At 41.0% G+C, this 23,621-nt stretch overlaps 1 protein-coding gene, 1 long non-coding RNA gene and 1 pseudogene across 4 annotated transcripts in view; 2 read left to right on the forward strand and 1 right to left on the reverse strand.

Moving 5' to 3' along the window:
• ephx1 (epoxide hydrolase 1, microsomal (xenobiotic)) overlaps positions 1-23,621 on the reverse strand; it is a 40,868-nt gene that overhangs the window by 15,253 nt on the left and 1,994 nt on the right. The gene's annotated exons all lie outside the window — the stretch shown is intronic.
• LOC121711437 lies at positions 6,230-6,843 on the forward strand. Its single transcript, XR_006032324.1, has 3 exons — positions 6,230-6,289; positions 6,372-6,445; positions 6,689-6,843. It is a non-coding gene; the product is annotated as an uncharacterized LOC121711437 (long non-coding RNA).
• On the forward strand, positions 15,393-16,773 carry LOC121711941 (annotated as a pseudogene).

Raw genomic sequence — 23,621 nt, forward strand, 5'->3', positions numbered from 1 at the left:
TTGGATTAGATCACATAATCCATTCTTGGTTTTGATCAGGATAAAACCTTTGTGTTGTTCAAAACTTTTGAGTTGGATTGGAATAAATTTGATCCATAAAATTAGGATTACCCTGTGCTGTAACGTTATAGTGTGCTAACCTCCACAACCCAACAGTATTCTAACAGTATTCTATTCTAGTATGCTAACCTCCACAACCCAACTGAAGGAACTGTAGGGTGCGATGTGGGTTAAGGTAGAGTGAGTGTGTGGCGAGCAGGCAGAGTCTCGGTCAGAAGGCTCAATGGTATGGAGTGATGACACGGAGATGGCAGATTTCGGTGCAACACAAGTTAACTTTATTTGAGTTTCAATTAATCTGTTCTTTACTTGTATGTGTGCTGCATCAAAGAGGAAACAAACAGAAAATGGAGTAATCAGTGAAATGGGGTAAATCAGTACAGATCCCAACTCACAACAATAAACTGAAATCATATGGCTATATAAGGTACAACTAAACAATACTTGACATCCCAAGTCAACAAACATCATCTAATCATCTCTCACATGCATCTCTCACATGGGAAACCAACAAACAAAGACCTTAACTTTACACATGATGGCAGAGCAACTCTACAAACTGATAAACAACACAAAAGTCATAGTGAGGGTCATTAAAGTGATGACTTACGTTAACTCAAAGACGCACACAAAGCAGGACACACTGGAGTGCTGGGTTCAGATGAACAAAAGAGTGAACTGAGGGCGAGCAAACAATTTATCCTGGTCTGAGCCCCTGCTCCAGGGTTTTCCAGCAGGTAAACTGGGCGTGGTTAGGTGGCAGAGCCAAACAATCCTGCAATTTCTCCACAGCCCTTTTACCTCAAAGACTTTGTGCAGATTTAAGTGTACATTCGAAAATGAGAAACAATATAATAATAATAATAATAATAATAATAATAATATATGGGTCAGTGACATATAAGGGTTGGTAAGATGAGAAATTTAAAAATATGTTAAAACCTTTAAAACAAAACATGCCTGAGTGTATACTTTGTATTTCTGTTGTATTCATATTATTTAATTTAATTTAACAAAAGATAGAACTAACAGCCTGTTCAATTTTCAAATGGTGTAACCACAAAAATGATCTAATGGAAAATATCTAATATGTCACACCTAGAGTTCATGCAATTGCTCTCCTGAAATTATTAGTTTATTTTGTAATATCCTATGAGAATATGTTTTATTATATTTATTTCTAAATTTAAATTATATGGGTTTTTCATTGTACTGAGCAAGACCATATGATATAAACATCTTGTTTTATGTCTATTGTTTGACCATTTGAGTAAAAATGGTTTAAACAACCATTATTGCAGTGAAGTAGATTTTTAAATCATTATCCATATCCACAAAATACTGGTTACACCAATTGACCATAAAACGTTTATAGCAGGGATGTCAAAATACATTAGATGACTGCACGTAACCTATTGAACCAAGACGTGTACTGTATTTTATTTAATGATTAAATGAATAATGACTGTGACTGAAGTGCAGGCAAAGTTTGCACAGAAATGTACGATTTTTCCCATCCTCACCGACCTTGTCATAAAACTTGTTGAAATGATCATATGATGCCTCCTTGCTGCTTTGTCGTCTACATCAGCCTTTCTCAAACTTCTCTGATCTGAGGCCCAGTCAAGGCATACTTTGGGGTCATAGGGCCCACCTACATGAACCCACCCCCTCCTCCCACCCCCCATCAAATTATCATAATGATATCACAATTATTATTATTTTTATACTATATTGCTATACATGCACTTCAAAACAGTCAATGTTTAAAGTGCTAAGATTGTTCACAAAAGTTTGTGAAAACATGCACATCAGAGTACTGCTTTACTAATGTAAAATATAATTAGGCCTACAATAGTTTCATTGTTTTTGCATTGTTGCATGATGCTTGCATGAGAAATACTTCTCAAAACAACAGCAGTGCCGTTGTTTTGGGATGTTTCCCTAATGCAAGCATCATACACTGATAGAATATTTATATGCTATTTAATTACATTTAATTTGAATGCCTGAATGTAAGGATTCAGGAAACACAATACCAGCTTTTGTGAATGGTAAATGGCGGATCAGATCATGCATAAATCACTGATCTGGATATCTTTAACTAAGACTAATTAATAGCTTTTGGCTGACTTTAATACTTAATGCCAAACAGTGTTTTATATAGTCTGTGCTCTGTTTTATATGGAAGTTGCATAAATCCACGTCATTCTATTACATGTCGTTTCATAATTAAATAGCCTTCCAATAGGTTTGCGTGGAAGGCTCTGTAGAAATCTGTCACGTTCCTCAAAATATCAACGAGTTCATGAACTTTCGTTCAATGAACGCGTTCAGGCACAACACTGGGGAGGGGGGTAGCTGAAAGTTGACATCTGCCCTGACTGAATACTGATGAATAATGAAGCCGAGGCCCACTTGCGGCGCCGCAGTGAGTTCGTGGGCTACCGTTGCATTGTGGGGAATGGAGTATTGGTGCGTGCAAAACAGCAGCTGGCGGCTGTGGCCTGCGGGCTGGTTCTAATACTAATCAAATATCATCCCGGGGGCCGTAGATAATTCATTCGGGCCTTGACTTTGACATGTCTGGTTTATAGCAATAGGACAAGAAATGACACAGAAAATAGGTATCAAGGTAAACTGAGTTGGATATTTTGATATGTGTTCATGTCATTCATCATATTCCATATCAGATATCATTTCATAACATCAATGAAGAAACTTGTGTTCTATTTGATTTCAGATCAGTTCTCATACAATTTCAGTCTATACCTATTATTTTCAAAGAGAGTGAGATAAATGGCCCTATTTTCGCGATGCAAAACCTGGTGCAAAGTGTATTATTATTCTGACGCAAAGTTTTTTCCTTACACTTCAATTTTATTAAATAATGCGCCCAGGGGTGTGGAAATTACCGACATAAGGTGTGGTCTGGCACATGATCTAAAAATCGCTATCTTACATCTAAAAATGATTACGCCACTGACCAAGAAAAGTCTGGTCTATAGTGAAAGGTGCATATGAAACACAACTGAAGACGCACTGTCACGAGATGTAAGCAGCAATTCCTCTGCAGAATAAATGTCCTTAGGTTATTTATTCAGTCATTCGAACATTATAGGGGGAAGCTTTTTTCAGGCTAAGTTTTTGCTAGTAACCCATTGTCAGTCAATAGTGAAAGTAATTAACTGTGTATAACTGTTTTGTCGTTGACTATGACACCACGGTAAAGTTAGTTTCACTTTGCCTATAGTTCAATTAATAGACAAGTGCAGATGTGTGTAGCCTATACTCTGCTAGGTTTTAGTAAAGAATGGCTTAGTGGAATACCTGTTCCAAACGGTCTTGCGTGCAAGCAGATTCCTTCAAATACACCGCTGACTATCAAAATACTGATGTGCTGTTTGATGTTGCCCTGCTTGCTGTTAAAGGGAATGACAGATGTCCGCCTCATTGGTTTAAAGGATGTTAAGCCCAAAACACACCCATGACTAATTAAGAAACATAAGAAAACAAGATCACCCCAAATGTGGACTGGACAAACCCCTGAATGTATTTACGCTATTCGCTAGTGACCATGCATTTTAAATTGCTAAAATAGGGCCTAAAGTGTGTGTGAGAGAGAATAAGAGTGAGTATGATCATTTCTTAACAACCAACCAACAGCAGGATCTGCGTTCACTTGCACTCTGTGGCGAGACAAGTTTTCCTTGCTTGTAAGTGGTATCCATTGGGGGACAAGAGGTACATTTTATATATAATAAATGTAATTATATTATTTATTTATAATTTGAACATACTGTTTACATACATCATAATAAAATATAAAAAAATAATTATGGAAGTTTAAATTTAAAATGAAAAGCTTTGACATTTCAAAATAATTAAACCCTTTTAAAGCTATTGTTCATGCTAAACAGTTAGTCACTATTTAAATTATAAAAATAATATAATTGGCACCTAAAATTACATACTCTTGGCCCTGAATCTGACCAAACTGGTCTCAAACAGAAAAGAGTCAAATGGTGTAACCGGTTACACCATTTGACATTTCTATTTAAAAGCAAAATTTGCAGGCATTATTATGGACAACTATGTACACACCTCACCTTTATGTGAATATCCAAACACAGTTTTTACATTAAATTGAATATTTTATGATTATTATGATTTATAAACATTTTCAAAAGGTCATACCATTTGACATGTTACCTAAGCTTGCCTGGCCATGGCCTAAAAACACTATTATGTTACTTTAAGAGAGTTGCTAACCTTGACTCATAGCAGTTGGGGTCTTGAAGGGTCCTTCTCTATGACATAGTTTCCTGTCACATGATCCTCTGGCATAATACAAAATTGCTCCTTAAATGGTGGTTACACCACTTGACATTTTAAGTGGTTGATGTGACAGACACGATTCCCCATATTAATTAAAACATTCAGAACAATGGGGTTTCATTACTTGTATTAAATATAGAAAAGTTCTTCTGCAAGATCATGCCAGATTATTTTAGAAGGGATTTTGGAGAGAATTTCTTGGTAACTGATGAGTGTGAATGTTCACATTCACATGGTGAAAATGTGTGTTGGTAAACACACAAGAAAAACTCCAAGCATACATTTGACAATAAAATTGAAGGGCTTTCCTGAAAGAGTACACCTGAAATCTTTTTGAAATTCTGGGGCAATTAGACATTTGCAGAGAAGAACACTAATGGATGAAATATAAATATGATAGACTTAATGATGAAGGAAAAATAGTAAACAAAGAAGTTCCCCTAAGTGTCAGAGTGTCTCAGCATTCTGATTCTTGGCAACTAATGACTGTGTATGTTGATTGCCTGATGTCATTCAGGTGCTGTTCAATGGTGTGAATCTTCAATAACCAATTGTATTCGAGCTAGAGCCTAAAGCACTACCGGGGATTTGAACTCTCAACCTAAAAAACACCAGCACTAGGCATTCTCTCACTGAGCCACTGACAATCCTACATATTAGGCAGTCACATTCACATGGTGAAAATGTGTGTTGGCAACACACAACATCAAGAAAATTCCTAGCATACATTTGACAATAGAATTAAGGAATTATAAAAAAGAGTACAGATCTGAAAATGTGCACTGTTAATGGTATCCACATAATGATGGTTGTATGGTTGTTCTCCAAGGAAAAAAATTTACTCATATGGGAATATAGGTGATATAGGAGAAATGGGCTGAGTGGTCGAACTTTATTGGTCTATATCTCTGAAATGGAACAAAATATCAAAATTCTGAGCGATAACTTTTTGAAGTTGAGTGTGAAACTTTTTATAATGTTTGGCTTTTCCATGAAATTGTTACCCTGGAAATCCAGAGTTCTCGCGAGAGCACAATTTGAATTGTGCCCGCAAGATACTCTAGCCACGAGCAATGATCCAAATTTCTTCTATCTCTCGAGCGCGAGGGACCAATCAAATCGGTGTAGGCGGGACAAAGGCGAGCTACACTGATGACTGACACTGATGAATTGTTGTGATTGGTCGTAGCGTTATCCAACTGCGTGCAGTGAGAGTTTCAAATGCATGCTTGGTGCCGCCCCCCTCGAATTGGGCCATTTTCATTACTCGTGGCCAAACCCTTAATCTGAAAGATTCCAGGGTCTGGTTTACCAGGCTATGAAATTGTGTCAAAAGTAAACATTTTTAGACCATAAGACCAGGGCCAAAAAGATGCATCTGAGTTTAGAGATTAATATTATGAAAGAATTTTGAGTCTAGGTCAATCTGGTAAGGAGACATTAGCATAATTAACTTTTTTCCCCAATAGTGCCACCTTTGGGTGCAGTACCCCAAATTTTGGGTTATGGGCAGAGGGGGGTACTGGTAACCATACCTGAAAATTTGAAGAGTTTTGGAGTTACGGTTTAGGCTGCAGTATGACTTTTACAGAATTTTGGCCAAAAATGAACTGTACAGAAACAATAGGGGTCCTGCAGCTACGCTGCTCGGACCCCTAATAAGAAGAAGCCAGGAGATTTCAAGATAGTGGATTCCATCCGCTATAATAAGAACTCAATAAGAAGAGAAAAGGTAATTATTTGATCCAATAATAAGTTAGAACATGGTGTAATATGATAAACATGATTAGTAAATGAAATTAATATAATATAGAAACCTGAACGAGAGAACATAAACCTGACCGGAGGGAAAACGATTGGCAGGACTAACGTTAAATCGAATGGATTGAAGGTACACATTTAACTGAAATATCTACAAGATTAGAACAAGACTAAATACATAAATAGTAATGTAGACATAATTATGACCGTAGACATCCAGAAGACAAAACTTCAAACAGAACTGCAACTTTCTGAACTGCCTGTACTGCATCGAATGCTGGCTTCGGTGAGTTCGTTTTTTCCGTTAAAAGTTTATGCTAAGCTAGGTTTGCTACTAGAGCTACTGCTGGTGCAGCACCATAAAAGCCTAATGCTAGCTTGAACTCCGGTAATGTTTAATAAACCTTTTAACATAGACCAGTTTCATATAATTTATTTATTGATTTAATTTATTTGATGTGACTATTTATTGGATGTTTTGTACTCTGAGACCTGGATACATGATTGTTTCTGGCCTGTATATTTACAGGTCAGGTTTTTTTTTTTAGTGGATAAAAGATCTGAATTGATGGCGAGTCTCCCAGAATCCCGAATCTGAACTTCCCTTCACCTTTCATTTCCCTTCACACCACTGTGGTAGGACTGTAAGACTGACCCAGACTGACCTTTTGACTATTCCCTGACTTAACCCTTTAGGCGCCAGAGGTTTTTTTCCGAAACGATCAATTTTGACATCTTCATTTCAAAAGGCTATATCTTAAAAGTGATAAGAGATAGAGACTTTCTGTAAATTAGAGAAATATTAAGGATGACCCAAAGTTTATGTAGAGATTAAATGTTTATATCTAATTTGCATATTATGACGTCATATGGTGGCGGCCATCTTGGATTATAGAATTTTCATGAAAAGTCGCATGTTTGAATGATAAAATGCACCACTTCTTCCCCCCCAAAATGTCCCTCACCTTCTGTATGCTATATTGCACAATACTGAATGCTCAGGTAAATAGTAAGTAGTGAACAAACTGTGTAAATAATTACTAATAAATGGCAGAAACAAACCAAATGCATGTAGCGGTAGACTGGCCTTTTGCTGTAGAGATTTTCCATTTACTACATACAGTAGGCACTCTGATTCCATGTATGGGGCACATATATATTATTCAGATGACACACAAACACAAGTAGACAAGACCTGTTTAGTTCAAAAGCTCATTTTCCACGGAAAGGCACAGATCAGGAGTGAGATGACGAGACAAGACAAGAGACAATGTTAGTATTTTTTTTCTTTTTGTTGTTTTTGTTGATGTTTTTTTGTTTTTTTTTCTTAGCTGACAAAGACACACACATCACAAGGACATGAACACACAAAAACACATAGTGTATGTCCTAAATGATCAGGGAAATAGATAGCAAATCAACAGTGTAAATCATTACTAATAAATGGCTGACATTTTTTTTTTTTTATGTAGCAGGCCTTTTGCTGTAGAGATAATGACTCCCTATCCATACAGGGCCGGCATTCCCATCATCTTGTGATAGACTATGCATGACCTAATGTGTGTGTGTGGGAGAGGGAGAGAGCATGTCACCACCTCCACCATGCGAGCAGCATGGCCAGATCTGCCTCGCGCGCGCCGAGTGGAGAGAATTTGCGCAGCTCGGACTAGGCCTACTGTCATTCTCATTGCGACTCCCCACACTGCCACTACGTTCCCCCCTAACTGTCCTATGAGCACTTCGACCTCGTCTAACATACCCAGTGGCATTAGACAAAGGCTCCACCACGTTACCGTCGCCGCGATTGTGGAGAGGCACACGTTCAGAAGACAGAAGCTAGCGCTATGGATATTAGGCTACCTCCAGCCTCGTTCGCCACACCACTAACACCCTGCTAACTTCCCGATGAACACTCCGAACCCGTGAAACATTATTCCCACCAGTGACATTGGGCAAACGATTCAACGTTTGTGCTTGGTGTAAGCTAAACTATGGAGTAAACTCTCACTTTGTTCAGCTGCATCATTGTAAGGCAGGGACGCATCTGAAGCCTCACTAAACAAATCACCGTCATTTTCTGAAGGCAGATATTCCCCTTCAGAATCAGGGTCCGCGAATAGAAGACCCAACTTCATTTCAGGTAAACTTTTTTGATGCCATTAGACGATAATCTAATGCAAATACTCGCTGACGTTGACAATATCGCTCTGATAAAGTAGCTCACACGCGCACTAGCTCCGGTATTGCATGCACTGATTCACTGCAGCTGTAGCGCGAAAGTTTTGTTTAAAGCATGACTTTTTTTCGACTCAGGGATGACTTTCGGGGGGTCCAGTACAGCGGGGGGGCTACAGATCAAAACAAAAAACAATGGTTCCATGCTATCCATATGGGGTTACATGCCCACCAAGTTTCGTCTACCCCGGTCTTTCAGTGTCCTGGGAATCCTTGACGGAAATTTGGACATGCAAAAAAAATAAATAAATAAATAAAATAAAAAATAAAAAATCTGACTAAACCTTCGCGGCAGTCATAATAACTCTATAATATCCTATAACTGCTATAGTTTTTCTATAGTAGTCTTATACTATAAGATTCCTATAGTACTTTTTCCTAAGGGTCATACGTGACAGAAAACAACTTGAGTAGGCTAACCTCTGCCAATGTAGGCTCTCAAAGCCATAGTTCTCATTACCGGAGAAGTCTTGCAGCACACATTCTCTGCTTCTGTAGGCATTCTGGTGCAATTCCAGCGAAATATAGCTAGAAGTAGGTAAGTGTGTTTGCATTTAGATCTATATATATATTGGGCTATGACCAAGTGGTCTTTCAATGATAGTATCATAGAATTCAAACCATAACTATCTATTCCGATAGCATACAATTAGCAGGCTAGGTCAGTGGCTGAACTGCATTTAGGGTGCTTATAACCTGTGTTGTGAAGTAAAATATCTACTAGGAAGATTGCAAAGACTTTTGACTGTGTAAAGAAATAGGTCTTTATTTTAAAACGTTTCCAACTGTTTATTACTTAAATGCAAGATGATGATTGCCACAAACGTTAACCTCCTTTAGGAGAAATTTTAAGCTGACATGCAATTGTTACCATTCTATTAAACCAACGTTCACCGACAAACGATCAGGAAGCGGTTCTTCTTCCTACTGGGATACTAGGATCAAACACATAAAGTTGTATCTCCAAAGACCTTTTGTGCAACAGTTTTGACTCGAGTTTTAGCCAGGTTTTAGCACTGTAAAGTTGAATATGGAGCATAGCACAGGCAGAATCGGATGAGGACGCACTGGAGGGAGCGTCACAGTACTGTTAGCCAATCAAAGGCGAGGTCATTAACATGTCATGAAAATTCATGAGCAAGAGGCAAATCCTGTCGTTCCTCCCCTCCCACCTTCCCCACCAAACTAGAACAGCATGAAATAGACGCAGGAGAGCATTTTTTCACCAAAACCGGCTCACAGGGCATTCATTAATACTAGGGACCACAACAAAATTAATGAAAAAACGATGAGATGAGACCTTTAAATGTCAAGGCCCTCGGAAGTCTACCAATGAAGTATGGAGCTACTTTGAGCCTCGTAAATGGTGTAAAACAGTGATTTATTTGCATGATTAGGCCGATGCCCGAGGCACCCCCATCGAAAAACTGTTAGTAGCATCGGCTAACTAGCGCCAGATTTCTGAGTGCAGGGGACAAGCCGAGATGAGCTATGAGACATACGTTCACGCTCAGTATCTTGTTTCAACACACTTTAGGTCAATATCACACCGGAATTCTCCTTTAAGGGAAGCTTTTTTCAACTAAGAACTAAACTAAGAACTAATAGCTAAATTAAAGCCCTGGCTCTCATTAGCCTGGGTTTTCCCATGCTGCTTTGCGCACGATTTTATTCACGCTGCTAGGCAGCCTGGATTTCATGGACTTCGTTTTCACCTCAACGAAGGAACCAATCACAGTACGGAGGGGGGACCGCAAGACGAGGACGACACACCAAAACGGTTATGAGCTACGTACAGACGCATTTGATAGACATTCGTAGCGCTCAATAAATGCTGTTGCAAACGGAAGTTCAAGAGGCACGTGGCGAAAATTGCCACGCCTCCATTTCCCCCTAACCAGGTAACTTAGTCAAGGCTCACCTGCCGACGCACTGCTTCAGTTTGTTCTGCTAGCAAGTCGATCAAACAGCTCGCAATGGAACTAGACATCTACGCCTCAGCCAGCGATCTGGAGGATGATTCAACCATTATTCCTCCCTCAGAGCCTTCGGTATCTCACCGTCGTGGTCGCCCTAGCCAAGCCGCCGTCCCATCGGAGCGCATACTCCAGTCGCGCCGGAATTCTTCCCCGGCTCCTTCTCGGGGATCCGTACGATCAACAACCCCCAGCTGCCGCCGGTTTTCCATCAGGGGAGATAATCCATGGACAATTTCCCGCATCAGGAGTGAACTGAGTAAGCGTCGCATTCGCTTCCCCCGCAACGCAAGAAAGGACGAGCTACTACGGCTGCTCCAGGCTTCCAGCAGCCAACCTCAAACTCCCCAAACCGCTCAAAGCGCTCATGCGCCCCCAAACCAAGGCCAGCATTCTCTGGAGCTTTCTCCCCTCCTTTTCCCCGACCCTTTCGAAGGACAGAGCGACGAAGGGTTACGTCCTTCCCCCGACGGCCAAACTGGCACAAGGCCTGCTGCTTGGCGCTTGCCCTTCTACACTTTAGCGTCAGCTGTTCAGCTACCCCCTCCGCCGCATCCTCCGACATCATAGCAGGGCTAGCCGTAACGTACAGTGGGTCCCCGTTAAGTTTGGACGGGTTCCTTCATGAATCACGCACCCCATTTTCTCAGCAGAAATGGCACAAACTGCAGTTGACACAAACAACCACAAGGTGTCACTTGGGTGCCACTACTATTTTTGATGCGACTGACTTACTGCTTCCATGATGCAGCGGGGGCACGGGAACTTAAATTGATCACGGTAGTTTAAGCTTACACTTGACAAAACATTCTAATATGAAAATGTAGATCATGTAGATAAATGTAGATGTAAATGCAGCTCCTTTAAGAAAGCACCGTGTGCATGGATGGAGAGAGAGAAAGCGAGAGGGGATAGGCCTACAGTATGTGTGTTAGAACTTAGCGTGTGGAAAAAGTACGTGCTGTTGAGACTGGAGCGAGTCATATTCAAAATAATGCAAAAAAAAGCAATTATCCTCATTCATTGCAACCAAAGCATGCCTGCTTGCCGACGTTCAAACGAAAAATATATCAAAGCACCTTTTGCGTTTGAATGTAGCACGAAAAAATGTTTAAACAGCTGGACAAATGATTTAGCTAATTGATTATATAACCTGTACACCAGCAATTGTTCAACATTTACCTGTAAGTACATTGACAGTAGCCCAGCCTAACAGCATGTTGTAGGCCTACTGTAGAAATTTCACTTAAATTGCAACCGCAACATGCCTGCTTGCCAACGTTCAAACGACAACGAAAAAGATAATAAAACAACAAGAGGGTTGAGTCTGAATGACACTGAGTTTTTAGACACTGAGTTTTTGTAGTTTAGAAATATTTTCGTATAAAAAAATGGTCATTCTTCAATCTCCTTCACTGACGCCTATGGAAAAGGCTTAACGTCCCAAAACAACGATCAATGATCCTCAAATTTCTCTCTCACATTGCTCCTCATAACCATCTATAAAAAAGTGTTTTTTCTTTTCTTTTTGAGCACATCCGAATCCCAGGACATAACGCACTGGACCTTATAATAGGCTCGAGATATAATTCCAAAGGGGGCAGATAGGGGCCACTGCACTTAAAAAGATGAAGCTTTCCGAACTTTGAAATTGCGATCAGTGACTGGCATCAGGTGAACGAAGCTTTTCGAAGTTGAACAGGCTATTAAAAACTATTTTCGCACCTCCATGTCACAGGAGAGACTGGGCTCTCCCTTCTATGAAAAAAGACGTTAGGCTACCTGCAAACTGGCCTATGATTTCATTGCTGAGTTTGCGGCAAAGCAAGTCAGTGTCAGTGTCATTTATTTGTCCAATGTTAGCCTATAGATACAGACCAGTACATCTTATCAATAGTTTGAATGTCGTGTGTGTTTCTGCTCATTGACAAATACCGTTCAGCACAATGATTCATGCCCAATTAATTCCCCCTGTTAAAGTGTTCGCCTTTGTTACACTATTTGGTTTCGTGATGTAGCCTATGATAAACACCATATGGCAAAATATGTGACTCAGCTAATGTTATAGGCTATACAAGGCTATAAAAGGGCCTTGCATCTGTCAAGTTCGCACAGGGCCTCGCATCCCCTTGCGACGGCCCTGCAGCTCCTCCTAAGACAGCGAGGAAAAAGTTAAAATACGCGATAAACCCGGGAAAAGTTGACAGGTTTGTTTCGGTCCCGGTGATTATTTGTGAAATTGTGCAAACGACAGCCTTTTCAAGGCATTTCAAGGAAGGAGTCGTAGCATGCAAGCTCCCAAATTGACCCAGTAGCCTAAGGCATCAATAAATTGTTGGGACTGGGGAGGGTCATGCGTTTTTTCTCAATCACTTTGGAGGGTCATAGAAAAAATTCTTGCTGGCGAGGGAGGGTCACGTCTTTTTTGACTAACGCTCCCAAAACTCCTCCGGTAGCCCCTTAATTAAATAAATAACGAACAGTCCCTAATTGATTAATAGCCTAGGCCTACACCAGCAATTGTTGAACATTGACCTGTACAGGACATTGACAGTAGCCCAGCCTAACAAGCAAATGTTGCAAAATACATCAAAAGACGCAATTGATCAGAAATAAATAATGTAATCTGCATCGCTTTATTTAACAAACTGCAAGCAACAAGAGCATTGAGTTCGCTGTAAGGCCAAACCCAAGAGCAAAGCCTATCTGTTAAGGCAGTCGATAGGCTATATAACGAGCTGTGTGCCTGGAAAGACGATAGATGACGGCTCTGGTCATCCCATCCCCTCCCCCCACTTCCTGTAGCCTACCATTATGAAGGCCTGTAGCCTAAAACGACTCGTTGCCGTTTTGTGACATTAAGCTTTTTCACGTTAAGCCCCCCTCCCCCATCCCCTTCTTTCACAAGCAGTGGGGGAGCGCGGGGCACAAAGTAACACTTTTTGGTAGACAAAGGAGGGTTCTCCGCGCTTCTGTCGTTGGGCCACAATCCGTTGCAACCAGGCCAGGACAGATATTTTAGAGAGGAGAGACGCCGGTGCAGCTCAGATGTCTTCTTAATTTTCTTTATTCTTTAGTAAAAGGTGCAGAACATTATTAAACTTTGACTAACATTTCGATGTGTCGATGTTTTTGACTAACGAACATCGAAACGTTAGTCAAAGTTTAATAATGTTCTGCACCTTTTACTAAAGAATAAAGAAAATTAAGAAGACATCTGAGCTGCACCGGCGTATCTCCTTCTCTAACACTTTTTGGCTTTGGCTAAATATTTCTAAAATCATTTGAGTTTCACTAGTCACATGTTTTAACAAGCAACACTTGTTATTGAACTAATAACAGACGTGTGTCGAAAATTGACTTTATTTTCCATACGGAGAAATAACATATGCAGAGTCTAACCAAGGTCAATCTTGCCAAAAAAGCCCTCAAACCTGAAAACACATGAGGCAAAAGTGCAAAACATCACAAAACTAACTAAACTAACACGCGCATATTTTTGTATTGCAATCATTGTAGCCTACAGTTGTAACAGCGCGTAACAGTCGTTTTACTCCCCGGATGCGCTCATTATAAAGAACGTTTAACGTGTCCCAAAAACAGCTATCAATTAATCACCAAACGTCTTATAAACAAATATTGCCAGGAGCAACACCTTGCAAAAAATGATAACAATAGGCCTAGGCCTTTATATGGCTCTGCTCCTGCCTAGATTCGAACTCAGAACTGCCTGAAAGTTGCAGACCTGTTCTGGAAATACGTGCATTAACCCACTCGACCGTCAGACAACGCTATCTGCTTCGAGTAGGCCTATTGGGTAGGACTGTAGCCTACACTGGTTGCTGTGGCAGTCTTGAGTGACCGAATTCGTTTTTCTTTGTCATATGAATGCTGTCATTTTGTTAACATTACTGTTAAGGAGATGCTGTAGGCAAAGTCTATATTTCAACCTCGTTAGTGTAGTAAAAGAAATCAGAACTATTCACAAGGTTTCTGGGCAGCATATTTATGTTCTGTTAGCAAGCAAACTTCTCATGACTACCGACAAAGTAGCCTACTGCCAGCTGACGAAGCTCTCATTTTAAAACATTACTGAGAGACAGACACTGTACAATCAAGAAATCTTGCCACTGAATCCAAAACTATGTTTAACATTATGTACAAGGCTTAGGCTACAGTGGACTAGCATGTTGCAGAGGCTTCTAAAAACACAGAGAAACGCACTGAAAACTCGGCCAATCACAGCCCTTACTGTCAAATGCGCCGTCTGGTTCGACCGTGGAACTCCACAGCGGACTATGCTGCCCCCAAGCGGCTGCAGTTGTACTTACATTTCACCATTCACCATGATCGTGAATGAAGTGTCAATTTTTAACTGGGACCCACTGTATGGCACTCACTTCTATGCTTACCACCGCCTCTTTTCGTCTAAATGCGCTGCCCGAGTAGGTCTTTGGAACCAATGCCCTTACTGGGGAGCTCTCGACGTAGAAATTCATAACCGTATTTTTTTGGGCTGCCACTCTATATCATGTGCCTTATGCTGCAGTTCTGACCATGAGTCAGCCAACTGCTTTTTCATCGAAGGGAATTCCAACCAGCGAAAAACTGCGGCGCCAAAATCCACCTCCTCCGTCCCTAATCTACCTCAATTGGCCGGCACCTTTCCAGCCCAAGCTGCCTTTCCTACGCAGCAGGTTTGCTTCCGCTTCAACGCCTCCAAGTGCCGAATGTCTTCCTGCAATTACCTCCACGTATGCAGTTACTGTGCCGGGGCACAGTAAAAAAAAATAATAACAAGTACTTGTCTACTCCAATCAATGTGTCAAGGCTAGAAGCATAATTAGTTTCTCATACAGACAGAGCTTTCTCAGAGTATCTGATCTCAGGTCTCCAAAACGGTTTCCATCCCGACATCACTGCTATGCCAACCACGTCCTTTATCTGTAAAAATCTGCTATCCGCAATGAGAGAACCAGAGGCCGTAGACCAGCTTTTGGCTAACAAGTACAGTCTGGCTTCATGATCGGCCCTTTCTCCACAACTCCCTATCCACATTTTATGATCAATCCTATCGGCGTCGTGACTCGGAAATATTCCGGCAAAAAGAGACTAATAGTCGATCTCTTCGCTCCCCATAACGGGTTAGTCCCCAGCACCAACAGCCTCGTGCCTCTCGAAGACTATTCTATGTGCTACCAAACGGTGGATAACGCTATCCAGCTGATTAAGATAGCGGGCGCCAATTGCTGGTTATTTAAAGGATTAAAGGACATTACTGCAGCATTTAAAGTAATGCCCATAAACCCAGATTTTTGGCATTTGTTCGCCGTTCAGTGGCAAGGGAAATTCTACTTTGCCGTCAGATTAATGTTTGGCTTCCGCAGTAGCCCCAAAATTTTCGACACCCTGTCAGAAGCTTTGTGTTGGATTCTGCAAAACAATTACAAAGTACCGCTCCTAGTCCACCTGTTGGATGATTTTCTAACTGTCACACCTCAATCACATCCCCCCGCGGCCGGGTGTGAGTCTGTTTTGAGAGTTTTCAAGTCCCTGGGCGTGCCTATTTCAGAGGAGAAAACAAGCGGCCCCGCTAATACTCTAGAATTTCTCGGCATCACCCTCGATACAGTTAACTTAACCTCGTCGCTCCCGAAAAAGAGAAAATCGACCACATTTTAATATTCATAGATTGCTTCAATGCGGCCCCTAAAACTAAGCAAGAAGTCCTGTCACTTTTGGGCCATCTCAATTTTGCAATGCGGGTAATTCCCCAAGGCAGACCCTTCATATCCAACCTCCTCTCAGCCGCAAATTCAGTACCAGCGCTTCACGACTTAGTCGTTATAGACGAGCAATGCTTATTAGATCTAGACTTATGGCGATTATTTCTCACACAATGGAACGGTCTGTCCATGTTCTACAATGACCGCTGTTCTTCCCCCACGGATCTCCAGTTTTTCACTGATGCAGCGCTTTCTATCGGGTTCGGAGGTTACCTCAACGGTCGTTGGTTTGCCAGCTCCTGGCCTCCAGAGCTGGCAAACTTGCCTCCAGGAGAAGCCTCCTCAGCTGTGTACGAGACGTACCCGGTCGTAATCACAGCACTCCTATGGGGCAACGAGTGGTCCGATAAAAGCGTTCTCGTCTATAGCAACAATCAGGCAGCCGTTTTTGCGATAAATAAAGGTCGTTCCTGCGCTCCCATCCCTTTCTGTGTCGCCTCGTCTGGACAGCAGCATGCAACCAGTTTCTTATTAAAGCTAAATATGTTCCAGGCTGTCATAATGCTGTTGCTGACTCTCTGTCTCGTTTTGCGTTTCAGAAATTCAGGGAATTAGCTCCAGAGGCGGATCCAGAACCGACTCTAGTGCCACCTTATTCGGAAACAATCTTCCTTTAAGTCACCCATTGCACTACCTCCAGTCCCACTCAAGAAATCTAGCCCTTCATTCTCTAGCACCCAAAACACTTCAGTCGTATTGGTCTGCCTGGTCTTCATTCAAACTGTTTCATAACTGCCACTCTCTGCCCTTTCCTACGTTCGATTTACTGACACTCTCTTCTTTTGTGTCTTACGCCAATCTCATTTTAAAATTTAAGGCAAGTACTATTAAATGTTCTCACAGGCATCCATTTCTTTCACAAAGGAATATATGGAGCAGACTGCCCAATTTTCTCCAGCCACCACATTTCTCTTTTAATCAAAGAGATCCGAAGGTCAGAACCCGCTGCCGTCGGCTTCCAATCACCATTAACTTACTCGACTCTTGAGTCCAAGAGATTAGACAAGGATTCATTTCTCCAAATTCAGATAAGACCCTCATTGCGATGTTTATTTTCGCCTATTTTGGCCTGCTTAGATGTAGCGAGTTCACCACTTCCAACACAAATTTCAACCCTCATATCCACCCCCGGTTATGTGACCTTCAAATCATAAATCCAGATACGATCCGCTACTTCATCAAACGTAGTAAAACTGACCAATTCATGAAAGGGCACTCTGTGTTCATATTTAACATTGAATCGCCAGTCCAACCCTACCAAACTCTAGCTGACTACATTGCTTATCGCAGCTCTACTGCTTCCCCTGCCGACTCTCTCTTCGCTACAGACGACGGCCGGCCAGTTACCCGCTACAGGTTTCAATCCCAACTCAAGTCTATTCTAACACAAATTGGAATCCCCGCCGATCGCTATTCTACCCACTCATTCAGAATCGGTGCAGCCACCACTGCTGCCAACAACGGCCTGCCAGATCTAGCCCTCAAAACTTTAGGCCGGTGGTCCTCCGATGCGTTTAATACTTATATTAGATCAAATCTTTCCGATCTTAGTAAATCCCAGCGAGCACTGACTTACTAATAACGGGCGCAGGGTCCCGGCCGGGGGTCCCTCCATTATGCTAGCGTTGTTTGGGGTGCTCACAGGGATCTCATCAAAAATGACTGCTCACTCAGTTTCGGGAGATCCAGCGTAGCACTCCAGGACCCCGGCCAGCGACTTTGCCCAACACGCTAATCCCGCTTTTACGATAAGGCTGATCTGTCGCATCTATTGTTATTTATGTAACTCAGGTCCAGTCTGGTCCCCTTATATCGCGCAGCGTATTATTCTATTGTTTGGCATCTTGCCCGGCCTCTGCCAGCATGCACTTAGCGTTCACGAGCGGCAATGCCAGCGCAGAGCCGCCGTGTTCCCAAGAAGCTCGTCTGGACCCAGACTAGCGACCTAGACAATGTTCATGTTATTCTTATTGGCAAATTTCAGATAGTAAACGCTTGAAACGGCTCTGGGCATTCGTAAACCACGTTTCAAACACTCAAAAATTCACTTGTAGTTCCCAGACCCCATCTCAATGAGATGAGGTCTGACGTTAGCCAGGCTAGGCTCTCATATACTGACTTAGAAATTATAATCCATGCTTTTGTTACATCTAGGCTGGACTATTGTCTGGACTAAACTCTCTGTATTTAGGTCTGAACCAATCTACCCTTGCTAGACTTCAATTCCAGAATGCTGCATCTAGGCTTCTTACTGGAACTAAGAAACATGCACATAAGTCCTGTGCTGGCCCAACTCCACTGGTTACCTGTCAAATACAGAATTCATTCTAAATGGAATGGCACCACAGTATACCTGTGACCTTTTAAGTCCCTACTGTCCTTCTAGGCCACTGAGGTCTTCCTCACAACATCTTCTCTCAGTCCCAAATACAACCCTAAAAACTAAAGGTGATAGGGCTTTTTCTGTTGCTGACTCTGGAATGATCTCCCTATAGAAATTAAGTCCTGTCCCACCATCAGTCGTTTTAAATCAAATTTAAAGACCCATCTATTTTCTTTGGCCTATAATGTCAATTATTTTTTCTCCTTGTTTGTTTATTTATCTTATTTCTATTTATTTTCAGCATTATATTAACTGGCATATTTAACTTTACTGTACATCTTTCTCTAGGCCTATAGTAGTTTCAGTAACCATATGTTCTTTTATCTACATATCATAATCTGTTTATTATTATTATTTATTTATATTTTTGTTTACTGTATTTATTTGATTTCTGTGAGCACCTTTGTACAGCCACAGCATATTCTGTGTTATAGCTATGAACACATACAATGGCTCGTTTGAAAGGTGAGACTTTAAGCTCTCAGTGGGTGCAAACCTTGTATTTCTACACGCCTCTATTCCTGAGAAATCCCAAGCTAAACAGTGGCTAGTTTTCATCAAAATCGCTGTTTTTTTTTTAGAAATGGAGATATAACGTCTTTCATGAAATATGAAGAGTTGCCTGTAAAGTTTCCGGGAAGTGACCTAGCGAGACCTGGCGAGACTGCCACCTAGTGATAGACCCACGAAAATGGCCTGGTTTTGAGCTGACGTGCATGCGTCACTGATTCGACCCAAAGCGGCAACCGAGTTATGATAAAATGTCCAGATTGTGCGTTTTCATGAGTTTTCGATCGTCATATATTTCATTTCCATTCATTACAGAGTTCCCAAAATCACATATAAGGTGTGTTAGAGTGTCTAGTTTCGTAATTTAAAAAAAAAGCTAAAAACGTAATATTACGTTTTTGCCACTCAACGCATGGGAAGGAAAAACTTAATATTACGTTTTTGGCACTCAATGAGTTAAACGGTTGAAGTTGAATTAGACGCAGAAATTTGGTGGAAAAATAATAATAATAAGAAGAAGACTTTGGATAACAGAACAGTGCATTTTCATGCACTGTAATTAAAAACATTCAGAAAACATCTTTTTTAGGGCAGGTCTACAATATTTCAGGAAAACAGTGTCAAACTGCATTCTTACAGGAGCATAGTCTGGGGGTTGCTTTTTTCTCCTACCCTCTCCTCATGTTATGCTGTATTCTTCCTCAATCTCCTGTCTTCCTGTCCTGTCTACCCCCTTGTCATTGTATGTATGTTTGTGTTATGTATGGACAGGTTTATGGAGTCAGAACAACGCCATAAAGATTGTGTGCCCGTGAAAAGATATTCACATGTGTAATAGAGTTTTGTCTTCGAGAATATGATTTGCACAAGTGTAGAACCGTTTTGTAACTGTGGAATTAATTTGTCTGTGTGCAAAAAAATGCGTACCTGCAGAAATATTTTGTGCACTTGTGAAAAAACATTTGTCCATAGGGTTAGTTTGAATATGTGGAACAGCTTTATAGCTACAGGCATAGGAGAAGTGCGACATCTATCTTTCGTGTGCAAACTGGATCTACGAAGCTACAAAACTTTTTTAGACACGAATTTTGGCAGTGTTTTGTCTTCTTTTCTGAAGAGCCAATCAGCGAATTTTGGCACTGTCTTGACAGTTTCTGCAGAGCCAATCAACACATTGCATCGCCTACTGACTAGCCAATCAGGGGACGTCCTGCGTCACATCTCTCGACCAGGGTCGGCAGGCACAGAGCTAGCGAACTTAGGTCTTAAATCTAACAAGTTATGCCTTTTACAACAAGGTTTTTGATGGAAAAGTGGTGTTTAATTTCCATAATCTTTGTTTAGTGAAGGCATAAAACCATCAGTTTTTTGCTAAGCAAGAAGAATCAAGAATTACGATCTTTGAGTTTGTTTATTGTAACCTAGCAACCGAGGCTTTAAGTGTTAAAAATGATTGCAGTTTCAGTATATACAAGATGTGCTGTAGCCAAGGGGGCAGGCGAATTCCCGGAAGAAGAAGAATCAATGGAGGCTGGAGGGACCACTTCTCTGCTAACCCCCATAGAAGCCCATTCATTTTAGGATTTTTTTGAAATACCATAACTTCATATAGCATATATCCTGTGCCGACATTGTAGCTTCTATGTTATCTACATAAACAATAAAAGGCAAAACAAGACTCGACTACTTTGTACATAACGTTAGGTTCCCGTAAGAAGAATGTTTAGCATGTCCGGTTGTAGGGAAGCTAACACACCGATGGTTGTGAAGTTCTATAAGTTTGTCGAAACAATGCCAAGAGAAATGCATGTGAAAGATGGTCCGATGAAATATTGGAGTTGGTGACTTTTTTTAGTGTAGTAGCCTAGTGTATAAAGATGTTGAAAAGTAACAAAAAACATAATGGACTTAAGTTTCTTTAGAGAGATCGAATTCTCATAAATCCACAATGCACAAATCCATTGTCATATGCAAATTAGTTCATTAAATAGCACGCATATCTTTCACAAAATAATGAACTGAATACATATCTTGACTAGTAAAATACCAATATTCTTCTTGATATGATGTAATTACAAAAGAGGAACTCATTCATTGACAATAAACATTTAGATTTCATATTGTATCTGTAATATTACATAAAAACAATTTTGCATAATTATTTGATTAAATTTGAACATGTTGAGGCCAGAAGACATGACTGTCTAGTGCAGCGGTTCCCAAACTTTTTTCCCCGTGGACCACCTTCTACATCCTGACTCGGCTCGCGTACCCCCACCATCCAACACATAAAAAAGTAACACATTCTATTGACGCATTCCAGGCATCGTTGTTTAATTAGCCGCCCTACATGATAACATAATCAAAATGTACAACTGGTCTATGAGCTCTCACGTTAAAAAAAACAGTGTGGAGAACCACATTAGAATGGTTAGGTAGCATCTCACTGCAGACCACGCACTGTGGCTTTGGGCAGTCTGTCTCCCAATCCACGTGAAGCCTAGGACTATACTGTATGCCTCATCATCCTTTTGTTTTCTTTGCACAGTCTTCTCTGTCTCGTTCTTTCTTTTATCCCCCTGCGCTCCATCTCCACCTTCATCATTCTGCCCCCCATCCCATTCCATCGTTACCTGTCTCCTGCTCTATTTCTCTCGCTTCTCTTCTTCCATCGCTTTAATTAGTCCTTTTGGACAGTGTCCAATGCAATATTTTTTCATGTTTACGCAGCCTTCTACCTAGCCTATACTTCAACGAAACTAACGCGCCAGATATTCTGGCTACCCGCAGGAAATCACGTGTATTGTGTGTAGCTTATTTTTTTAAATGAAAACATAGCCTATTATAGAGTTTACAAATGATTTCCTTTAATTTCACGTTTCCATATAATTATAACCCGATTCGAAATTATGTATTATATATTAATTAACTAGATGTACCGCAGAGCGGTACAAAATATGACCGCCGCCCAGTCCAGCACATTTTTTCCACAAAAATAAATCACGCTGAAAGGCCTATATGATTCTAACTGTCTCACTAAATTGCATTATCCACACTCACTGGTATCTGCTAGACAACAAGTACCAAAACATGATTAGTTCATAGATTTCACCAAGTTTCGTGTACCCCGGTCTTTCAGTGTCCCAGGAATCCTTGTTGGTGTACAGTCACTAAATGTACACATAAATAATTTTATTGTAAGGCCCCCCATGAACGAAGGTTCACAAAACTTGGCATGCATTCGGAAGGTGTCATAATGATCCTACACTTTCGATTTCGTGCAGTTTTAACCATGTCAGCCAGAGATATTGTGATGAAAAAACACCTAATTTTTTGCTTTTTAATTTTTAACTAGGTGGCGCTATACATGAAATAAGTGGTAATGGGATGGGTTGACATGCCCCCTTAAGACCAACATACAAAAAAAAGGTGGACCTCCTAGGCCCTACGGTTCTTGAGATATTCACAGAAAACTGTCTCCGGCCACCTACAGGCCAGTTGGTGTATAGTAACATAAATTAATTTATTGTGTGGCCCCCCATGAACGGAATTCCACTAAACTTGGTGTGCATTCAGAGGGTGTCATAATGATCCTACACTTCCAATTTCGTGCAGTTTTGACTATGTTAGGTCACAGATACCTGCGATTACAACAGCTCATTTTTACTTTTTTGTGTTTAACTAGGTGGCGCTATACATGAAATGAGTGGTTATGGAATGGGTTGACATGGCCCCTTGAGATCAACATACAAAAAAATGGTCCTCCTAAACCCTACGGTTCTCGAGATATTCACAGAAAACTGTATCTGCCCTACCCTCCTTTCGGGGGTCCAGTCCAGTGGGGGGGCTACAAATCAAAACGAAAAACGATGGTTCCATGCTATCCATGTGACCTTACATGCCCACCAAGTTTCGTGTACCCCGGTCTTTCAGTGTCCCGGGAATCCTTGACGGAAATTTGGACATGCGAAAAAGAAAAAGAAAAAAAAAAATCAGACTAAACTTCGCTGCGCGGCGGTCATAATAAACAGGCGTCTCAGTCTCACGCATGTATAGGCAAAACTGTATCAGACCGATGTAACGTTGGTAAATCTTCCATTGCACAGAATGATTTTTGTAGCACGTGCAACCAATGACAGTCGAAAGATACAATACAGTGCTGCTATAAATTTGCTTGGTATAACCGCATTTATAGTTTTCTACAAATGCAATCAATCAAATTGGCCTCCATCACTCAACCAATGCTAACGGTAACATTACCTAGGTCCTTATTGATATTATAAGATTAACGTACCTGCAGTAAAAACCAAGAATGTCCGATAAACATCCTCAGATTTATTTCGGCTTCAAGAAGTAATGGGAATTACATTTCATGTGAACATCGTCCTATCCTTATTAGACATTCTCTGCGGTAAACTACAGTCCTTGTAGGAAGCGTCCATTGTTTTTCTAACCCACTTTTAACTTCCAACAAAATTACGTCTCACTGTAACGATGAGCCATCTAGTGGACAAACGACTACTTATCGCCAATACTGGAAATGCAGCCATGATGATGATGAATATTTGGCTT

Source organism: Alosa sapidissima, chromosome 6 (genome assembly GCF_018492685.1).
Source record: "Alosa sapidissima isolate fAloSap1 chromosome 6, fAloSap1.pri, whole genome shotgun sequence".
In the NCBI taxonomy this organism is placed as follows: Eukaryota; Metazoa; Chordata; class Actinopteri; order Clupeiformes; family Clupeidae; genus Alosa; species Alosa sapidissima.